Source organism: Peromyscus leucopus, unplaced genomic scaffold (genome assembly GCF_004664715.2).
Source record: "Peromyscus leucopus breed LL Stock unplaced genomic scaffold, UCI_PerLeu_2.1 scaffold_113, whole genome shotgun sequence".
NCBI lineage: Eukaryota > Metazoa > Chordata > Mammalia > Rodentia > Cricetidae > Peromyscus > Peromyscus leucopus.
The window spans coordinates 368,296-388,967 of record NW_023504259.1 but is presented as its reverse complement, the minus strand read 5'-3'; the positions used below and the strand labels follow the sequence as shown (position 1 = coordinate 388,967).

The 20,672-nt window shown below is 44.3% G+C and overlaps 1 long non-coding RNA gene across 2 annotated transcripts in view; it reads right to left on the bottom strand.

Moving 5' to 3' along the window:
• Positions 1 to 228: 228 nt before the first annotated feature.
• Positions 229 to 20,672, bottom strand: part of LOC114685557 — a 96,625-nt gene continuing 76,181 nt past the window's right edge. For both annotated transcript variants that reach the window (XR_003733473.1, XR_005090517.1), the window contains exon 2: positions 229 to 378. This is a non-coding gene — a long non-coding RNA (uncharacterized LOC114685557). The remainder of the gene's footprint in view (positions 379 to 20,672) is intronic.

Below are 20,672 nucleotides of genomic sequence, written 5' to 3'. Positions count from 1 at the left end.
TGGTATCACTACTGCTTCAGACAGGAACCCAGCACTGACACAGTCCAGCAGATGGGGCAAGACTGCAAAAGCCCCAGCCACTGTATCTGCTGCACTGACTGCAGCGGTAATTACTGCCCAGATTTTACAGCCCTTTAGAGAAGGAAGAAGAGGTCTCCAAAGTCTCCAACTCCTCAACATGGAGAGGAAAACTGTTGTGAACCCTCTGGTCCTGCCTGCCTTACTCACCTGGTCAATCTCCATGAGTTTAGGGTAGGCTCCAGGCCATTCTATGGCCACTTTCACGATATCCGCAGGCGGCGGCATTGTGCAACCAAGGAAGTCCGAAGCCGGTGGAAACGGGGATCCTACTGCGTGGACGGTCACACGTGTCTATACCTAATGAGGAATGACAAAAAAGAAAGCAGCAGCTCAGCGCGGATGCAAGGCGAATTTGCTTCATCACTTCCTGTTTTCAATGGTGTGTGAGAAATGCTCCCCTTGGTGCCTGGAGACTGAAGCCACAGGGGCACAGTCAACACCACCACAAGTCCCCAATGAAAGATGGAGTCTGTGCTAAAGGACTGGAGGCGAAGCCTCCAGCAGCTGCGCGGTTCGGCTTGCCAGGTTTTCAGGAGCAAAGCAGCAACCAATGAGCCCTGCCCTCAATGGAGCAGGGATCTCGCCCAGACTGCATGTAAACCTTGGCGCTCAACCGTCTCCGGAAGAACACATTGCCCAGGAGTCATGGCCAGGAAGTAGCTTTTATTTAAAGCATTTTCTGTGTGTCACAAATAGATCTGAGCTATAGCAACCAGGATATCGTGAGGAAGGAGAAATTCCCCAGGAGTTCACCCATGCTCACACTCCCCCCACCACCCTCACCAAGGCCAGTCTTCCAGAGGGAGAATGCACACACAGGTGGCCTGGGAGCTTCCAGAAGAGCCTTGAATTCTGCCGCAAAGGAAGTAATGATTTTCTCTCCTGCCTCTCCATTTCTTTATCTCACTGACTATTCAATTGATAAAGCAGTGCTGTGATCTACTGTGTGTATGAATATACATTAGGGAGACTCCCCAAATGTCACCCTCCCAACAGCCCTTTGCCCTAACCTGAACAAGCTGTTCAGTTATTGGTTCTTGGTGCTCTCCTTCAGAATGTCCTCATGCATGGAAAACAAACAGAAAACTCTATTTTGGCATTTCCCCTTTTCCTTCTACAAAGGCAGCATCCTATACCCTTTTTTAACGTAGTGCATCTTCCAGGTCTCCATTACCACACAGAGGCAAGACAACACTGAGTATACTCATCTTTTCACAGCTGGTCATCAGGGTGTGCCCTCCCTGACGAGCCAGGTCCCTGCAGTGGGTGGATCCTGGGATTTCTCTCTTACCTTTGGTGTTACAAACAAGCCTACAAGGCATAAAACCATGCATATATAATTTTGCACATGTAAAAATTTATCCTTATAACAGAGTCACAGAAGTGAAAGTGCTGGGCCAAAGAGATTATACTGTCGAAATTTTGACTGGCATCTCCAAAGTCCCTCTGTAAGGTTCTACCAACTTGCACCTCCCTCCAGCAATGCCTGAGGCTGCCTGCGTGCTCACAGCCTCACCAACAGATGGAGTGTGTGCCAGCCTGAACACCTTGACAGGCTGAAAAACCCACAGCTCAATGTACTTTTTAGCTTGCATTTTTCTCATTGCTAAGCATAATGACGGAAAGGCACATGTTCCCTTCCTTATATACTGTCCGACTGCCCTTTTTCTGTGGGTCTTGGCCTTTTTTTTTTTTTTTTCAGGAATACAAGTCTACTTGAAGACTTTAATCAAACATGTTTTTGGTTCTTTATCAGACCAACAAAAGCCTTGTCTATTCTGATTTCCACGGCCCATGAACAGCACACCATAGTGATGACAGGGACGGCAGAGTTAATGGTGACACCTCAGTGATACCAGCAGTTGTTTGAGTAATTAGCATCAGTGAGCTGACCAGCAAATGAGGTAAACCCTAACAAAGCTATTGCTCCTCCTGGCTAAGGATAATTAGAAAGCTTGTTGTGGTGCTAATCAGTGGCGCCCAGCAAGGACAAACCCACAGAGCAGTGGTTTAATCTTTCATCCACAAATCATACTGCACCTCCATTAGGTGCCAGACTGGCGTTTTCTGTGTTGAGGATACAGGTGCAGACCTAGGTGTTAGGTACCAACCAGAGACAAAAGAACAGGTGGGGACTCACCAGCACATACTGGTGTTGGTGATTTCGAGGTGGCAAGGACATGGGGTACACAAAGGGATGACAGCTGCAAACAGGAAGTGAAGGGAAAGCCTGACTGAGGCTGCAGAGTTTGAGTTAAGCAGGCCCTGTGGCCAGCCAAGAAATCACTCCCTGGACTAGGAAAAAGTAACCCTGAGGCAGAAACATTCCTGGAATAATCCTAAAATAGGCAAGTCCCTGAAACCAATTAAGACCAGGCAAAAGAAGAAAAAGAAAGCTTCAGGGAGCAGTTGGTTCATAACATGCCCTGCACACTCTCTCTTTTACCATTGGTTCATGAGTTCTGGGCCAGAAGTACCTGCTCGTGTGCAGCTATTTATTCATAATGGTGTGCATTATGTTTGAGTAACTTAACATTTTCTAGGGTGATATCCGGAAGAAATAATTATTAAAACAATACCAAGTTCTGTCTCGTTTTGTTAAAAACTGCTCAGAGTTGAATACAATAGGGGCTTATTAAATAATTCGTGTCTCATTCTACTCCCTAAGCTAAGGATGGGCCTGGCTCTGCATGGTCTCTGCCCCGCTTGAAATACTTGAGGATATTCAGGACACAAACCGTATCAGCCCCAAATCACTTCAACTGAGGATCCTCATCCACACACAAGGCCTAGAATGAAAGGGAAAGAAAAATGCTCTGACATGAACACAGGCTGTGTGCATATCACGTAACTGGATTCAGAACGAAGAACACCTGATCCTGGGGTCCCGACACTAGATCGCAGAAATAAGAGTGCACTGAGCACCCTCCACCTCTCCACGAAACCTGTGTCTACAATTACACAGGAAGAAATGACTTAACCTTCTAGGAATCAAAGGCTGGCCTTGTTTTCTCCCCACTTTAACCGGCCTTTATTCCTGGGAGGAAACCTGCTGAACAGGTGAGCACACAATCTCAGGTCTCTCCAGAGTCTTCCGTGGGAGGCGGAGAGCAGCATGCACAAAGCAGCCATTGAAAGGAGGAAGCTGGGGACTTCCCTGGCTTCCTTCCGGGCCAGCTAGTCCTCATGGGCTCTCCCTGAGGTGACAGCAGCAGGAGCAGGCAGGGAAGCACCCTGGAGCCACAACTGTGGAGTGAGCAACTCTTCCCACATCCCCCTCCCCACAGGAAGTCCTCCTGGCCTATCTACACACCATCTCCACTGCTCCAGAGGGTGATTTGGGCAGTATCGCAGTAGCTTTGGCTTTCTGACACTTGACAAAGGTAAGACCTCTGCCAGAACTCTACCCAGTGCATGGCCACAGGGTTGGCAGCATCTCAGACCACTCCTCACTACTAAAAGTTAGCGGCTCCCCTTAATCAGGAGAGATTCTGAGGCAGCAAACCCTGTGAGGGGGGTCACTGCTGGTCAGGAGAACAGGGCAGTACCACTAGAACTACACAGGAGAACAGTCTTACTGGCTTGGCAGCAAGTATCAACACAAAGGCCACACTGCCCCGATTCCAATTTCCAGATGGAAATATACTTTGGAAGTCTCAACCCAAACAAGTTTGGTCTCCTGGTGCCCTTTGCTCCCCGGGCAAAGCATGTGTGACACTTGACACTTGTCAGCTCCTCCCAGCATGCTAGAACACCCTAAAGGAAGACCCACCTCACGTGCACTTACATACCCAGGTCACATTGTCATTTGTGGCTGGCAGATGACCCCATCTGCTTCATGACTAACCTTTCACGAGATCTACCAACAAAGGAAAAACGGAGCTTATCACAGCCCACATCTCCCAAGGAATGTGCAGGTTTCCTGACATTGCCCAGTTAATGCAATCATCATGAACAGTCTGGTATAATAATTCTTACTCAGACTGAAATCTGAGGATCACTGAGGGCAGAAACAATAGGGGAAACAGCCTATGCAGCTGGCTAGACATCCTAACCACTGCTTCCAAGGTAGTTGTAAATCTCTGGAGTCATCCAGGAGTGGGTGGAGAATTCTAAAATGCCCTGCTTGCCTGCTATATTCACTTTATTCCATGTGTAATACTAAGAGTCTGTGACCTTAGCACACACATTCAATAGCTTGCTTATGCTTGGGTATGTGAGATAGAGTCTCTTCTTACTAGAAGGTCAGTTACTAAGGGTCACATCTTAGTTATATGTGGTTTTATTACACATATACTGGTAGGTCTATTCTATCCCTGAAAGTCTCCTTAAGTCCTGTTTCTAAGATAGGGGACAGAAATCACTCAATTCCTAACTAGATGTCTGTCTTACTTTCCAATTCATCACAGTGAAAGAACCAGACAGTGGAGGACAGGGTAGAACATGGGACAAGAACATGAAGGAGCAGAGGGAAGGGCCTACCTCAACTCTTCTCTCCTTTACTCTGACCTACTCATAGACATTAGTCCTGGTGACAGAAAGTGGCTTTATAATAACGACTATGGAGAGGGCCAACAGGGGGCCACTAGCCTTGTTTTTAAAAGGTTGAGTGGTTCCCATTTCCTTTTGGCTCGGGCTATAGAAAGAGGAAGGGGCTCCCACAGAAAGCTGCCTCCGTTCACTCTGAGGCCTACCCCATCTTCCTAGAACTCTCTAGCTTTCATGTTTGAGGTTACTGCCCTGTACCTCAAGAAGTCTCATGGCAGACAGACTGGGTTCGAAAATCCTTTGTTCTCAGAGCTCCATCATTCTATTCCCAACAGACTCATACCATCTTATTATTTGCTAGGCTTTAAATAACCACAGCCTTGGGTGCCAGGATCACAGTCCCCAGCTGTGGCACTATTGGGGAGATAGTGAAGAAGAGGGGGGGCCTGGAGAGAGAAGTGAGGCATGACTTGGAAGTTATACCATGAAGGTTATACCTAGTCTCCTCCCTCCACTCACTTGCCCTCTCCTGCCCTTTCTCTCTCCTCCCACTCCGGCCTTCCTGGTGTGAGCAAGCTTGTTCCACCATGATGCTCTGCCTCACAACAGTATAGAAGCAACAGAGCCAACTGACTGTGGACTGAAACCTCTGAAAGCCTGGCTCAGTTAAAAGAAGGGAAACCATGCCTTGTAAACTGTCTAGTGCACGCACTTCTAAGTGCCTAAAAGTCGACTAGCCACACCCCTACTCTACAACAATGCAGCGATGCAGCGATGCAGTGATACAGTGATGCAGTGATGATACAGTCGGGACAGGGTCTGTCACCCAGCCTCAGTCAGAGCTGTGAGTCCCAGACTTGCTGAGCCCTGCCTCTGTTTCTCCTCTGAAACATATTTCACAAAAGACATCCTTTTTGACAAATCATATGGATAAACAGTGCCTAACATGGAAGTCCATGGGGCCGAGAGTGGAATATGCATCCCCACACTGGAGGGTCCCAACGGACCACATACAGTGGAGGTTGGTTTCTACAGTTTGATTCCATCTCTATCTGTGACCCGATGGTCATTCTTAGGTCCCAGAACGTCAAAAAGGAAGGCCTAGAGAGCCCTAGGGACACTGTGGAATACGTAAGCTTTCAGGAGAAGGTGAGGAAAGGGAGAAACTGAATCAGTGTGCACACGCAGCCTTTCCTCTTATGTAAATGCTGCTGACAGCAACCATGAGCAGTTATGTCTCTGTAATAACAGCGGCTATTTACTTGCCATGAGAGGAAGTGTGCTATTACCTAGTGTTGCCCTGCAATACGATGGAAACTTGAACAGAAAATCTTCTTTCCAGCATCTTGATTTGTCATCACGAACGGTAGAGGACAGGTGTCAGAAGGGAACGGTGGACGAGGGCTGAGGACTCAAAGCTGAGTACATTCTTCTACTTACTCTTTGTCACAACTCTGTGCCATGGGAGTTGTCATTTACTGCGAATAATGAAAACACTAAATCTTGGTGAGTTTAAATTATTTTCTTCAAACGTTTCCACATTCTGAGGAAGAGAAGCCTTTTCTATGGCAACTGTAATGGACTGTGAACCCTCCATGCTGGTTCCTCTGATGAGGTCCTAACCCCCAAGACCTCAGGATGTGACTGTAAGTGGAGACAAGACTTAGGAACAGGTAGGTGATGAAGTAAAATGAGATTTGGAGAAGAGCTTACATCCAGCATGGCTGGCATCCGGACAAGAAAGAGGCCTGACTGAGGCAGGCACACAGGAAAAAACATGTGAGGCGGTAAGCCCACGTGAGAGGCCTCAGAAGGAATCAACTCCAGTGACACTGGGATGCGAAGACTCTGTTCTCAAGAGCTGCAGGAAAATAATTCCTGTCATTTAGACCCAGGGAAACCGATGACTGTAACACCAAAAATGGGGAGCATAAGGAACGGCTTCCTAGAGAGGAGCTGAAACAGCTCTGCACTCAAAAACCACAATGGGGGCTTAAGTCAAGTAACAACCTGAGAAAGGGCCTGCAACAAAGAGGACCCAACAGCCCCTTGACGATAATCTCTCCTGAGTTTATTAGGAATACACTTTCATAGCCTAAAGAAAATGAACAAAGCAATCTCTTGAAGAAGAGATGCATGATTGATACACACACAATGAGGTAATAAGAGGGATGAAAATCAAAATCATAAAGCATGCCTGTCAGTCATATTGATGAAAAACGTTTATTGATTGATAAGAATATACAAAACATAAAAATAATGCTCATACACTTATTTATAAATAGGTAAGGCCTCATGTAGCCCAGGCTGGCTTCAAATTCACGATGTAGCCAAGAATGACCTTGAACTGCTGAACCACATTGTGTAGTGCTGGAAGTGAAACTCAGAGTTTCATGGTATTAAGCAAGCACCCTGCCCAATGAGGTCCGTCCCTGGCCCTAATCATACAGGCTTACAATCAAGGGGGAAAAATCACAAGCAAAAGCTCTTTTAAAAGAAATACGAGGGCTAGAGAGATGACTCAGAGGTTAAGAAATTGACTGTTCTTCAGAGGTCCTGAGTTCAATTCCCAGCAACCACACGGTGGTTCACAACCGTCTATAATGAGATATGATGCCTTCTTCTGGTGTGCAGGCATACATGCAGAAAGAAGGAGGGAGGAGAGAGGGAGGGAGGGAGGGAGGGAGGGAGGGAGAGACAGACAGACAGACAGACAGACAGACAGACAGATAAGTTTTAGGCCGGGTGAGTGGTTGTGGTGCACACCTTTGATCCCAGCATTCAAGAGGCAGAGGCAAGCAGATTTCTGAGAGTTCAAGGCCAGTTTGGTCTGCAGAGTGATTTCCAGAACAGCAGAGCTACACAGGGAAACCCTGTCTCAAAATAAAAAAAAATGAAGAGGAAAAGAAAAAAAAAAAAGACAAGAACTTCAAACTCCACACAATTTAGAGTGACACATCTAGTCAGGAAAATTTCTAGTCTCACAAAGCAACTGCTGCAGGGTTTCTCAACCACAGCATCAAACCACGGGCATTTGGGACCACATGGTCCTTGACAAACGTGCGTATCAGTGCACTGTGGGCGGCTGACAGTGCTCCCCACCCCTGCCCACCAGAGGCCAGCAGCACCTCCATCATGAAATAACAAAATGTCTTCAGGCACTGCCAACTGCCCCTTGGCGGCCGCAGGGTGCTGATTAAGAACTAGGGCACTAAAGGAGGTTGATGCTAATCTCACTTTTGAACTTTTGAAAGCACTCATTATACAGACTAGCTTTACAAGTGGACATTGATAGTCTCAAGTGTATAAGAGGGAGATGAGACATAAAGTGAGAATGGGTTGAAGAAATATATGTGTTTTTTAAACTGCTAAAAGCTAATAGGAAAATGAATTCAATGTGAAAGAAAAAATGAACACCTACGAAACAGGTAAGGACAGTATCTAACCCAAACACTCTCCGTCACACACAGCTGTAGGGAACTCTGTCCATCCCTGACACTACTGCTCCTTTGGGGAAGGAGGCCCCACCCAATGGCTACTGTCTGACCAGGGATATTTATATTTGGCCATGTCTCTGACACCAGTGGCTGGCACCATGAACAGCTGGGACCCGAAGAAGTCTGTTTCTGGTGACTGCCCATGAGGTGTGAGAGAAAAGGGTCCTTTCTCTCCTACCAAGGACGGAGAAGCTAAAGCTGTCCGAAGACCTGGGTAACTTCATGTGAGTCAAGAGTCTGTGTAAAGGCGAGAAGGGCAGCAGCCAATGAAAGCAAGGGTAGCAAAGAGGGTGTCAGGTCTGGGTCTTCACTGCCAAGTTTCCGGTTTCCATCACTTGCCAATGCTAATACCCTTCCTAGATACAGGAACAAATGAATTCCCTGTTTTGCTGTAAGTTTGAGCAAGGGTTCTATGACTTGTAATTGAACCTTACTCCTGTTTACTGCCCTGAGTTATTATCTTTTCATCGATGACTATCATAAAAACATAGCCCGGTTATACAACTAAAGCTTGCTACCCAGTAGTAATTGACTTGGTTTCTCCAGCTGTAGAGTTCCAACATCACCTAGTCCTCAGGGCTTAGGAGCTGTTTCTCCACTCTGGGACCGCTAACTGAAGTCATGCTTGGATTTCAGGAATTAGTCTCACTCTAGAATCTCTCACACAACATGACTTCTCTGAGATATTTATGAATGCAATGCCAGAAAGAGAAAAGAAATTGTAAAGAAGAGAGTCAGGATCTTGGTAAACACTGGAGCAAATAGTAGCTACTAATAACTGCTATATGCACTGTATACTTGTCCTAACAATGTTCTGGAAAAGGTACCATTACAGACCAGACAACGTGTCCTATGTCTCACATCCACATATCGGCCCAGCCAGTCAGAACACAGGCTACACCTGCCTGAGTCAACAGCCCATGATGAAGTTGCCATAGTATTCTTTAAAGGGCAGTAAGGGGGAGCTACTGCAGGACTTCTCAGGACTCTACAATAACACGTGTCCTGTAAAATTTTCCATATCCAATCTACAATATGTGCAAGTGTATCTGTCCAGATTTTTTTTCACAGACCATTATTTTGTGGCACTGACTTCTCACGGGATATTAGGAAATAATGAATCGAGGCTGTTTGCCTCCCTGATTTCTCAAGAAAAGAGAGCTGCTGGATAGATTTGGGCAGAAATCAACGGAACACAGCAGAAAACATTTTTTTCCTAAGTCCATACTGAATTATCATCACCTGCTGGAGAGACGGTCTCCAGGAAAGCTCCCAAATCTTCCATGTAATTATTTCCAACTTACAGAATACAGTCAAAATTCTGTTAACTACAGCTTCTTGGGTACAAATTAGGAGATAAAATGATAAAAGAATACTTTTATTTGTGGTTATCTTGAACCTGAGCACCTTACTTCCGGCTTTCATTGTGTGAAGGAGACTCCAGACTTGGACCAAACCCTGCACAGCCTGCTTTCAACAACATCCCTGTTCCCCACCTCTATGCCCCACAGTGGGTATATGCCAGGCTGGTTTTCCCTTAAGATCAGCAACAGTCCATTCACGGCGCCTTCTGACAGTGGAGCTTGAAAGCAGGCAAATCCCTTTTGCAGCCAGCTGGGGTGTGGTGGAGGAAGAAAATCTGTGGCAAAGGTTCCTGTCTGTTCTCCTCATCAAAAAAGGTGCTGTTTTCTGAGCTGGCCTGTTGTCTCTTCCTTCTGCCTCTGCGTCAGCTTCAGAAAGGCCCACCCAGACCTCCACACCAGCGGTACACAGCCACTCCCCACAGAACGCAGCTCCTGAAGAGCCTCGGGAGCTAGAGACTTCCAAAAGACCTGTTCTTGGGTGCTCAGAAGGACTTCACAACACCAGACCTCTTCCCTACCCTTGCACTATCAGTTTATGCCAGTTGCCCAAGGGTAGGAATCCTGTCTTGTTCACCTCTGCAGTTCCAGGCATGGCTTGAAACTGCTCTAAGTTTTCCAGAACAAATGAATGAATCACGGGCTCTTTAAACACAAATGAAGAGACTGCTAAAAATGTGAAGGAATATTCAAGCCAATGACTTAGTTTTAAATCCAGGTTTCTTGCAGAGAAGCCCTCCAGCATTTTTTTTTTCAAACAGCAACTATTCAGTTGTCTTCTTAGACAGAAATAGAAAGGAAGCCAGCAGCTCAGAGGTAAGAGGGGCCTATTCCAGATTCTTTTCCTCCTGTAGAAGCTCAATGGAAAACAGGATGAGACTGAAGCGGGCTGCTGGGCCTCTTCCCCCTCACTCTGGGCTCCCTGGCTTTGGGAATCAGCATTTCCACACTGGAAAGTCCATTATTTTGCAAACTACTGCACACACTTCCTCTCTTGTTCTGGTTTTGTGGATATTTGCTTTTCAAATTCCCTTTTCCTCTGCTGCTCCCCTCCTCCCCATAAGCCTGTCCCTCGGTGACATGCACACATTCCCACGTAAGAGGCAGAGCCAAGGCCAATTCCCTATCTCAGAAGCCAGACTGACAGCCACAGGAAACACCACAGTCTTTCCACCAGCTTTCAGCCAAGCACTCAAAGTTTCCAAACCTGCTGATCAAAAAACAATATATGAGACTTCCCTCTCTGCCTCACTCAGGGACACCGAACTCTCCGCCCAGCCTAGGAACGTTGTTTGCATCAGATTGGTGGGGAGTGCTGGTCTCCATCTGATAGCCCTCACACACAAAACAGTCATCCTCAGCAGCAAAGGCAACCTGATGACACAGGAGCACACTTCTGCATTGGCCTCCACCTCTTCCTCCTTCCCTTGGGCCCCTCGCGTCTCATTCTCCACATAGGTACAGGTTTATCTGGGGCCACAGATGGACCTGGGTGCTGGCCCAAAGCTCTAGGCCTCTCAACAAGTCACATGATGTCTGTCCCTCTGCTCTCATCTGCAAGCTGGACCAACACTGGCAGTGCTGGTCGGAGGAACACACCCCAAAGTATGTTGCTCTGCACCCTGGAGACTTAGGCCTGAAGGTCACTGCCATTCCTCGGTCCCTGTCTCCCTTCTCTGCTCCCTTTGTGCCCTGAAGCAGGCCACAGAAATGAAGCATCCTCTTCCCCTCAGCAAGTCACCAGACACTAGAACTTCTCTCCATCCAAACCTACAAAGGCAACCCTTGAAAGTCATTTCTCTCCTTCGCCTTTCTTCCTGGGGGGACGATTATCTATCTTTGTTTGCTTCTTGTTACTAGAGCAATCCCCTGACCAAAAGTAAATTGGGAAGGAAATGGTTTTTATTTTACACTTCAAGTTGACAGTTCATTGTCAGGAAGCCACGGAAGCAGACACCATGAAGAAACACAGGGCACTCGTCTTGCTTTCCGGGACATGCTCAGCTTGCCTTCTCGTCCAATCCACCTGCCAAAGGGCAGTCTCTCCCATTAATCAATCAAATGCCCACAGCTAGGCCCATGGGCCAATCTGATGGAGGCAGTTCCTCAAATGAGGTTTCCCTTTGCTCAGGTCTGTGTCAAATTATCAACAACTAGCCAGAAAAGCCATCATTCCTCTTCCTTCAGGGCCTTCCTGAAACCTAGGAGGAAGGAGGGCTGCAAGGGAAACTAAAGAGAATCTGGAGAGTTCTGCTGGTCCGTCCCAGCAAGGCAAACTGTCTTCCTCAATCATGTTTCACAAGCTGTCCACCCCCGAGCAAGCTGCAGAACAAGTTCTCCTTCAGTCTGTAGGTCTGGATTTCTGAAAACTCCTGTGACACACAGAACTTGGATGAACAAATGTTGTGTTTTTCTCTCCTTGTTACTTTCTTCGTTTTTATAGCGCGCCAGCTATTGCTCATCAGAGGAGAAAACAAAGAGAGCTACAAAGATGAAATATTTATAAAGCAATTAGAGTGACACCCGCCCTAGTGTCCTTATCACCAGTCACAGGGCACATGGATGACTGAAACCTGAAGAACACACTAATAGTGTCACCTTATGGTGCACAGAGTCGTCACTGGCCAGGAACTCTTATACTATAAGAATTACAACACTGCTGTGGGATGATCCCTTCTGTACACTGTGAATATGTATTCCTCTCATTGGTTGATAATAAAGCTGTTCTGGCCTATGGCAAGGCAGAATAAGGTTAGGTGGTACAATTAAACTGAGGACTCAGAGGAAGAAGGGAGGAGTCGAGGGAGACACTAGCCAGCCACCCAAGGAACAAAAATGCCAGAGGACCTGTAAGCCACAGACCATGTTACAATAAATAGATTAATAGAAATGGGTGAATTCAAATGTAAGAGCTAGTTAGTAATAAGCCTGAGCTATCAGCCAAATATTTATAATTAATATAAGCCTCTGTACAGTAATTTGGGAAGTGGCTGCCAGGTATTTGGATCAGTTGACAGACAGAAAACTCCACGTCCGTTTACACAACACACTCAGACATGACAGGGCTACAACACAGAAGAGGAAATGAGGACGTCACCCTAAATCCAGGGAGGTTTGTTTGATTTGGAGAGAATTTTTTCTGGTTATAAGAGATGCAGAATGTTCTAGGAGAAGATCTATGCTGGGGGTAAATTGGAGAGTGGGGTATTACAGGTAAGATCCTGGAGGAGCCAGGCTTCCCTGCAGAGAAACTGCCTTAACAGCTTGCATGACAGAACGTGAGAGAGCCATTTCCTCTCCTCGTTCAGAACCAAGGAAGACTCTCTGTGAGAGAGGCGACCTGGACTCAACTCGTTCTAGTCCTTCCTCCCCAAGAAATATCTCAAGTCTGGTGTGACCGAATACCTAGAGAAGCAACAGTGCAGAGAGGACTGGCCCCACTACGATGGCACAACGCCCTTGATTATGTCCTTCCAGCTTCCCACAATGCCATCTGAGGGACAGGCCATCCCAGCAAGAAGACTGGCGGTAAACATGGTCCATTCATGCCTGATCAGCTCCCTGCTAACCAGAAACTGTGGGATCAGTGGGGACTAAAAGTATTGTGTGTGATTCCTCAGTCCCGTACAGAAGCTATCAAAAATTCCTTCAGGAAAGAAGGGACAGAAACCACAAGTTTCCCTGATGTCCAGGGCTTTTGAGATCTCCATTCATGGTTTGCCCAACTATACACTGAAAATACTTTTTAATTTAAAAAAAAAAAAATTTAAATTAGAATACAGGGACTCCCCTGGAGAACTCGTGGGAAAGTCCAAGCACTTAGGACAAGACAGCCCTCTTACTCTCCTCTTCCTGTGGACCCTTTGCTCTGCTGTGGATTACATCCCAGGGGAGGACCATTTCCTCCTTAGCCAGGGAAAAAGCAGGAGAGGACAGCCAGGAACAGCCACAGACTAGATTCAACCTGTCCTGCGCTCCCCATTTCTCCTCCTCATCCTTCTTCTCCTTCCTCCTTCTCCTCCTCTTCTTCCTCCTGTTTTAAACAACAGAAGTATATTTTCTCACAGCTCAGAAATCTAAAGGTAGAAAATAAAACAAGTTGGTTTCTTCCAAGACTCTCTCCTTGGCGCATAGATACTTCTATAGTCCCTGTATCTTTATAAGGTAGTATTTAATTGATCTGTGCACAAATTTCACATGTTATATAGTGCACGTGGTTCTCTCTCTCTCTCTCTCTCTTCTCTCTCTCTCTCTCTCTCTCTCATACACACACACACACACAACATGCATACACACACATGCACACACGACGCATACAAACACATACACACACACATATGCACACACACATGCAACACACACACACACACGCACACACGCGCACACACACGCACACACGCACACACACGCGTGCACACACACACAAACACAAAACCACACACACATCCACACACACACACACACACACACACACACACACACATTGCTCTCTGGTCTCCTTACCCCATTGGTCATCCCTTTTTTCTCCCACACAGTCCCGTTCCTACATTCATGCTGTTCTGTTTGGGTTTTTATTTTTTGACTCACTGGTTTTTAACTAGGACCATCTGCATGTATCTATCTGTGTGACATCTCATCGGTCCACTGTTGGGTACACAACTGAAGACAATAAACGGTCCTCCCCAAGAATCTATCATTAGCAATAATTCAGCAGGGAGGGTAGAACCCCCACGGTCTCCTCCTAGATCCAAGATTGGCTGACAGGCTCAGTCTTGTCGGAGACCTGGTACACAGCCTGCCTGTCTACTAATCTGAGTTTCACTGCTTTCTAGAAATGAATCTCTTCAATTTATTTTAATCAAATGTGAAATGGAGAAAACCATAGCATCTATCTCACAGTTCTTCAGGAGGAACACTGATGAATAACTAAGATGTGGTGATAGGAGCCACACTATAGAACTCACTGTTAACAGTGCACACATATTTACACACTCTGTCCACACAACAGCCAAAGACATAAGTGGTATCATCAACCAACTCTAAGAATGAGGAGATGGGTTCCTTGAGAATACCAGTGAGCAGGGTAGGCTGGTCTGAAGCCCATGTTAAGCCACCACACTAAATTTCTTCTAACCTTAGTACACACACTTAAAGCGGTGCTGGCCCTAAGCAAGAATAACCATCACCATTAGCCTCCCCACTATGGCACAGCAGATCACAATCAACGTGTCTCTTAAAAAGGAGAGAGGGGCCATGCACACTTTCATGACTAGTCCTCATTCTAATATAATAGCCCCTGCAACCTCAGGAGCATGCTTTCATTTTTTTGTTTGTTTGTTTTTTGTTTTGTTTTGTTTTTTGTTTTTTTCCATTGACAGGAAGTCAGTTCTAGCGTGGGATGTTGATACTTAACAAAGACTCAATTCTGAATACTGTGATAGAATTTGCAACTTAATACCACCTCAGAGAGCCAGTTCTACAGGAAAGACACCTTATAACACCCCACAGATCAGATCAATTTTAATTGTGGTAAAACAGGGGTCTTTTCAGGACCCTATCTTTGTATTTCTTCACTTAATGAGTGGATGAACTTTTTTCTGAGTTGAACTTACTTCCTCACCTAGAGAAAGAAAAGAAAGATTCTTTTATAAGGAGATAACATGATTTTATTTCCACTAATAAGAAATAATCTTAATTGACATCTAGCTCTTCAGAGCACAACCCCAGAAGAAGTACTCAAAACTGAAATAATCACTTTTGGGTAGCAGGTCTCATCTTATTACAGAAAAGAACCTAACCAGCAAATCGATTCACTGGGGTACAAACGAGAGTTCACTGGGAAGTTACACAGCTTAAAGTGGAAGTTCATAAAAACTGACTGAAATTGAAGAAAAAAAAAAAAAAAGAAAGACATGGTTGACATTTCAAACAGCTACTTAAAAATTGTCCAAGCAAAAATTAATTCCACCATACATACAGAGCACAAAACTCTCTGGGCATGGCAGATGAAAATGGCATTTCTAGGAGGGAAAAAAAAAACCCAGCATCTGCCTGCGGGTATTTGTGAGTTCCATTAGAAGAAGGTAAATCAGCCATCTCTTAAAAATGGGATCAAATTAGGCTGTATAAATCTCAAAGGGATTTCAACCAATACTAAACTCAACCAACTAGCAAGACCTATGTGATTTAAGCACTTGCAGAGAGTGAAGAATAATTGCATGCTGCACTTGTGTAAGTATCACACTGACTTCACTGCTGTCTACAAAGCTGATGACTGCAATTTCTTTACTAGGAAAATTTTATTAACAAACTTGACATTTAAGAATAGGAAATTTGCACAAAATGCATGGCAAAACCCTAAGATGGGATACAAGCATTTTAGAATAACATTTAAAAAAAGAAAATCGACTGGGCTGGTGAGATGGCTCAGAAGTTAAGAGTGCTTACTGGTCTTATGGAGGACCCTAGTTGAATTCCCAGCACCAACCTGAGCTGATTCACCACTTATGACTTCAGCTCTAAGGGATCTGATGCCTCTAGCCCCTTCAGGCACTGGCTTGTGGATATACCACAGACACAGACACACAAGCATACACACAATTAAAAATAATAAAATAAATATTTAAAAAATTGAAAGAATCAGCTACATCAGACAATATTTACAATATTCACAACCTATTTTCATCTACAATTTACATCTACTAAGGTTTATGTATTCATCCAGTACATCTATACTACAATGGCAAAGGCTTAGAATTTTCATATATTACTGATAAAAAAAATGGAATTCTTTTAAAACTTTTAATACATTTATTCTATGGCCCATCAATTCTAATTCTAAGGATTTACCTAAACTCAGTGAAACATATGTTTACACAAACACATTTATATAAATGACCTTACCATCTTTATTCATAAATGCCAATAACTAGATACATCTCAAATGCTCATCAAGTAATGAATGGATCAACAAATTATGGAATGACATACAAACAATGGACAATGACTCAGCAATTTCAAAACAGTGGATTATTGATATATAGCATAAAAAATCAATTCTGCTAAGCTGGGTATTGACATACCTCACGCTATGGGATCCAGTCCTCTGCCTATTTTTATAATCGAAGTTTTATGGGTATAGAGTCACATCGACTCTGTCATAGATTGTTGGGCTCAAAAGTGTTACCCCAGTTTCAATATTGTGTCATGCTGATTATTACCAACAAGGAGAAAAGGAGGCCTCAGTAACCAAATGTCCCTCTGGCCCCGTCCCTTCTTCCTTGTCTCTAACTCAAATCTCAGCCCCTGAAAAAAGGTCATGGAAATCAGACTTTTTTATTTTGTTTTTTTGTTTGTTTTGTTTTGTTTTGTTTGTTTTGTGTTTCCTTTCTTTCTGGAGGCTGCTTATAAATATTAGAACTGCCGTTCCCCCAGATTATAATTACATCCATAAAGGTCATTCTCTTCCCCTTTAACTTTGAAAGCCTCTCACCCTAGCAAAGTCTTACTCAGGAAGAAGGAATGCCCCAGAGAAGATGAAAAGAAACCAAGTGGCCCACAGACCTTGCTGGTTTACCTCTCAGTCTATTACCAACAGCCCAGACTCTCCGGTCCCATTAAATGTCTACATGGGTAACTACTCTTCACTAAACCCAAGCATAAAGAAAATTCTCTGGTGGTCAATGAGACCACATTTTGAAGATCCTGTATCATGAAAATTTTTAATTAAATCAATACATTATTTTTTCTTGTTAAGTCATCTTGTATTCTATAATTTTTATTGGCTGAGAGCCTTATGATTGGTAAAGCAAGGTAACACACCTTGCTGCAACACAGTACTGTCGAAGACCATCCACACTATGGATGACAAAGTTGACAGTTCCAACAAAGACCACATTGCCTACAAGTCTCAAATATTTACTGCCTACTCTCTATGGATAGTTTGTTAACCAACAACAGGAACCTTGCTAAACAAACAGAAGCCAAGCATTAAAGAGCATATATTGTATAATTCTAGTTAAAGAAAACCCTAGGAAAGACAAAATTACATTGCTATAAAGCTTATCAGTAGAGGCAACAACTGTCTGCATGATTACAAGGAAACTTTTTTCAAGATTTTATTATTTTTATTTTAATTTTATATGCATTGGTGTTTTACCTGAATGTATGTTTGTGTGAGGATGTAGGATCACCTGGAACTGGAGTTACAGACAGTTCTGAGCTGCCCTGTGGTGCTGGGAAAGAGCAGCCAGAGTTGCCAATTGTTGAGCCCTCTCTCTAGCCCCCAACAGGGGAACTTTAGAGAGTGATAAAAAGCCAGTTTCTTGGCTCTGATGACAGGCATGTGACTATATGTATTTGTTGGTACTGAATGAGAAATGACTCATTCACTATTTGATTGAAAAAGTATCTCAAATGAATGTATGAGATGAATCAAAACATGTAATTTGTAAACTGTTATCTCCTGCTAGGTATTCTTTCAGACACCAAGGATCTAACAGGAGTAAAACAGGCTACACTTCTGACCAGATGGAGCAGTTATGTTACTTTGTGGCCTCACATTGTCCCAGAGCACATGGGTAAGCAGTGAGACCATGTAAACATCAGTGAGACCCACCAAGAGCTAAGCCCAGCTTAAACTAATACAGAACTCATTTTGAAGACTCTACCTTTTTCTAGACTCTCGCTAGACAATGTAACTCACATATTTGTTTTAAATGTACAGGAAAAGTCTGAGCCTACCTACTTGCTTCTCTCCCCCACTTCCTCCAGTTCCTTGTTCTCCCTCTCTCTCTCAAATATCCAACTGTCCACTGAACACAGTTACTTAGGTAGCTCAGAAAGTTTCTCAAATAAAGCTCTTATTACCAGTTTCTCTTTCAGAGCCTCTCACATTAAAAATGGGGTTTGTGGTCAACCTCTACACCAACTTTTCTGTTTCTCATTTTCTGGGCACACAAGGGGATTATACTTGATAGGCTGGGACAGAAGTGCACATATGACTTACTTAGTCAGAGACACGTGAGTAGAAGGACCATCAGTCCCAGCACCCAGTGCTTTTTGCTTCTTTGGCACAGAGACTTGTGTTGAAATGGTGATAGCCTAGACCATCTGAAAGACTGCTACCCTGGGTCCCACAGACCTGCAGCGGATTCTGTAGAACCTAGAATCCTGTTGTGTTGGCACACGACTTTGAGACTGCTGTCAGCATAACTGACTCAGTCTTTCAGCCCAATCTGAGGACCTCTGGTTCTCATGTCAGAACGAGGAGGTCCCTTTTTACATTCTTTCCTTCCCTCTCCATACGACGCCAACACAGTCCAGCTATATGCCCACTGATTTTCACCAAAGCAACCACTCATTCTCATGGGGACTCTTAAAACTGTCCTCTGCCCTATCCACAAAAGTAGAAACTCCAAGGACTTTGAAATCGCACCCCTGTTAAAATACACCCACTGCTGTAGGGCCCACATCTCCTCTCCAGCACCCATCCCGGTTTAACGGCACACCCCGGCTAAGTTACTACATGGAACTTGCTCTCTTCTCTCCGTTTCTGCCCTTAACTACTTAGAAAATTTATATCCAGACCAAAATAAAAAAGGGAAAAAAAGTTACCTCTTCTGTCTTTTCTCCCCTTTTATTCCTGTATTCCTTAGTGTACAATGGGGAGAATTAAACTTTAGGGAAAAAAAAATCTCCTGAAGGGCATGCCTTATATCTGGAAGATAAGAAGGTTTGTCATGAACTTAAGTCTCAGAATTCCTGATACTAAAGACTCTAACCACCCTATAGTGAAAACAGTAACAGAAGACACACCTCCAGGTCCTGAGAATTCCAGAAATAATTACAAGTAACTAGAATAAAATAAAATAAAATAAAATAAAATAAAATAAAATAAAATAAATAAAATAAATAAAGGACAGTTTCCATGGAAAATTACTCGTTAGAAAGGAGACTGGCAGCAAGAAAAGAGCCTCCCCAACTCTGTCCTGAGAAATGCAGCATTCCCCAGGAATCCTGCCCTCAATTCCAAACCCAAGCAAATCCCTGACCCGGAAGGTCAGACAGCATCTGTCCAAGCCCATCTCATATCCTTCCGTCACAGCAAAGGAAAATGTTCAACTCCTCTTCCCTTCAGAACTGAAATTTTCAATCATTCCTTTATTAATACAAGACAAAACGTCAGACATAAGTACCTCTCACAAGGTGCCATGTCTACTACATAGTCTGTCAAATGTAATATTAAATATAAGACCAAATCAGTTCTTGGTTTACATAACAAGCCAGAATGTTGACATAAGTATTCTGAAATCATGGCTTTCCTGAGCAGTGTCAATTCAGAAAACCTCAACCTAAACATTAATTAATCCAATCAGAGAATGAGACTTACTTTCTTCTTTCTTTTAAAAACCTCTAAGAAAAAATAAGTTATAGGTTCTATAAGGCACAATTTAACTCTGGCTTAATATTTTTCACAATAATCATCTTTAGTAGTTAAAATAAAACAATCCAAGTCACACCAAATTTCGTGCCTCCTACCGTTTCCTTAGCTCAAGCTATCTTAAATCAAGCTATCTTATCTCCAGGCAGGTTTGGCTGGAGGAAGAAAGGAGACACACAGAGAGCATTTGTGTTCACACTCTGCTTCAGAGATGCCTTGACAGCTTGGGACATTTGCTTTTCTAGCACCTTCGATGGAAAAATAACAGGAGGTGAATCCTGCTGATGGTGGTCAGAACCAGCCCTTACAACCCTCAGGGTGTTTTATGAACTCCGTGTCAAGTCACTTATAACACATTGAAGATTATCTGTAGACAGTGTTCAAACATCTTTATATTTGACAGCAGTGGCCATCCTAATCAGAAAGGTAAGGCCTGGGGGTGCGATTTATTTTAGCTTTCATCAACAAAAGCTCTTTGCCATCACAGGTTTCACTCTGAGGCTACACAGAACAGGGAAGCCATCAAATCGTTCTGTCTGCTCCAACAGGAGTCCGAGAAGTCACCTCTAATGACAGGCCACATTTCCATTTTATGTCCAAATTCTTAGGGTAACCAAAGGCTGGGAACTTAATAGGGTGGAGAGTCTTTCCAAGGGGTGCTGGCGATGAAAAGGAGTTGATGAGTGCCGGTCAATTGCTGCTTGCTACAGGAGATTCCACTCAAGTGTGGCTGAAACCAGAACAAAGGGAGGATGCAGAACTCCAGGATCGGCTGGTCCCCAAGCTCCCTCTGGTCAGTGCTAG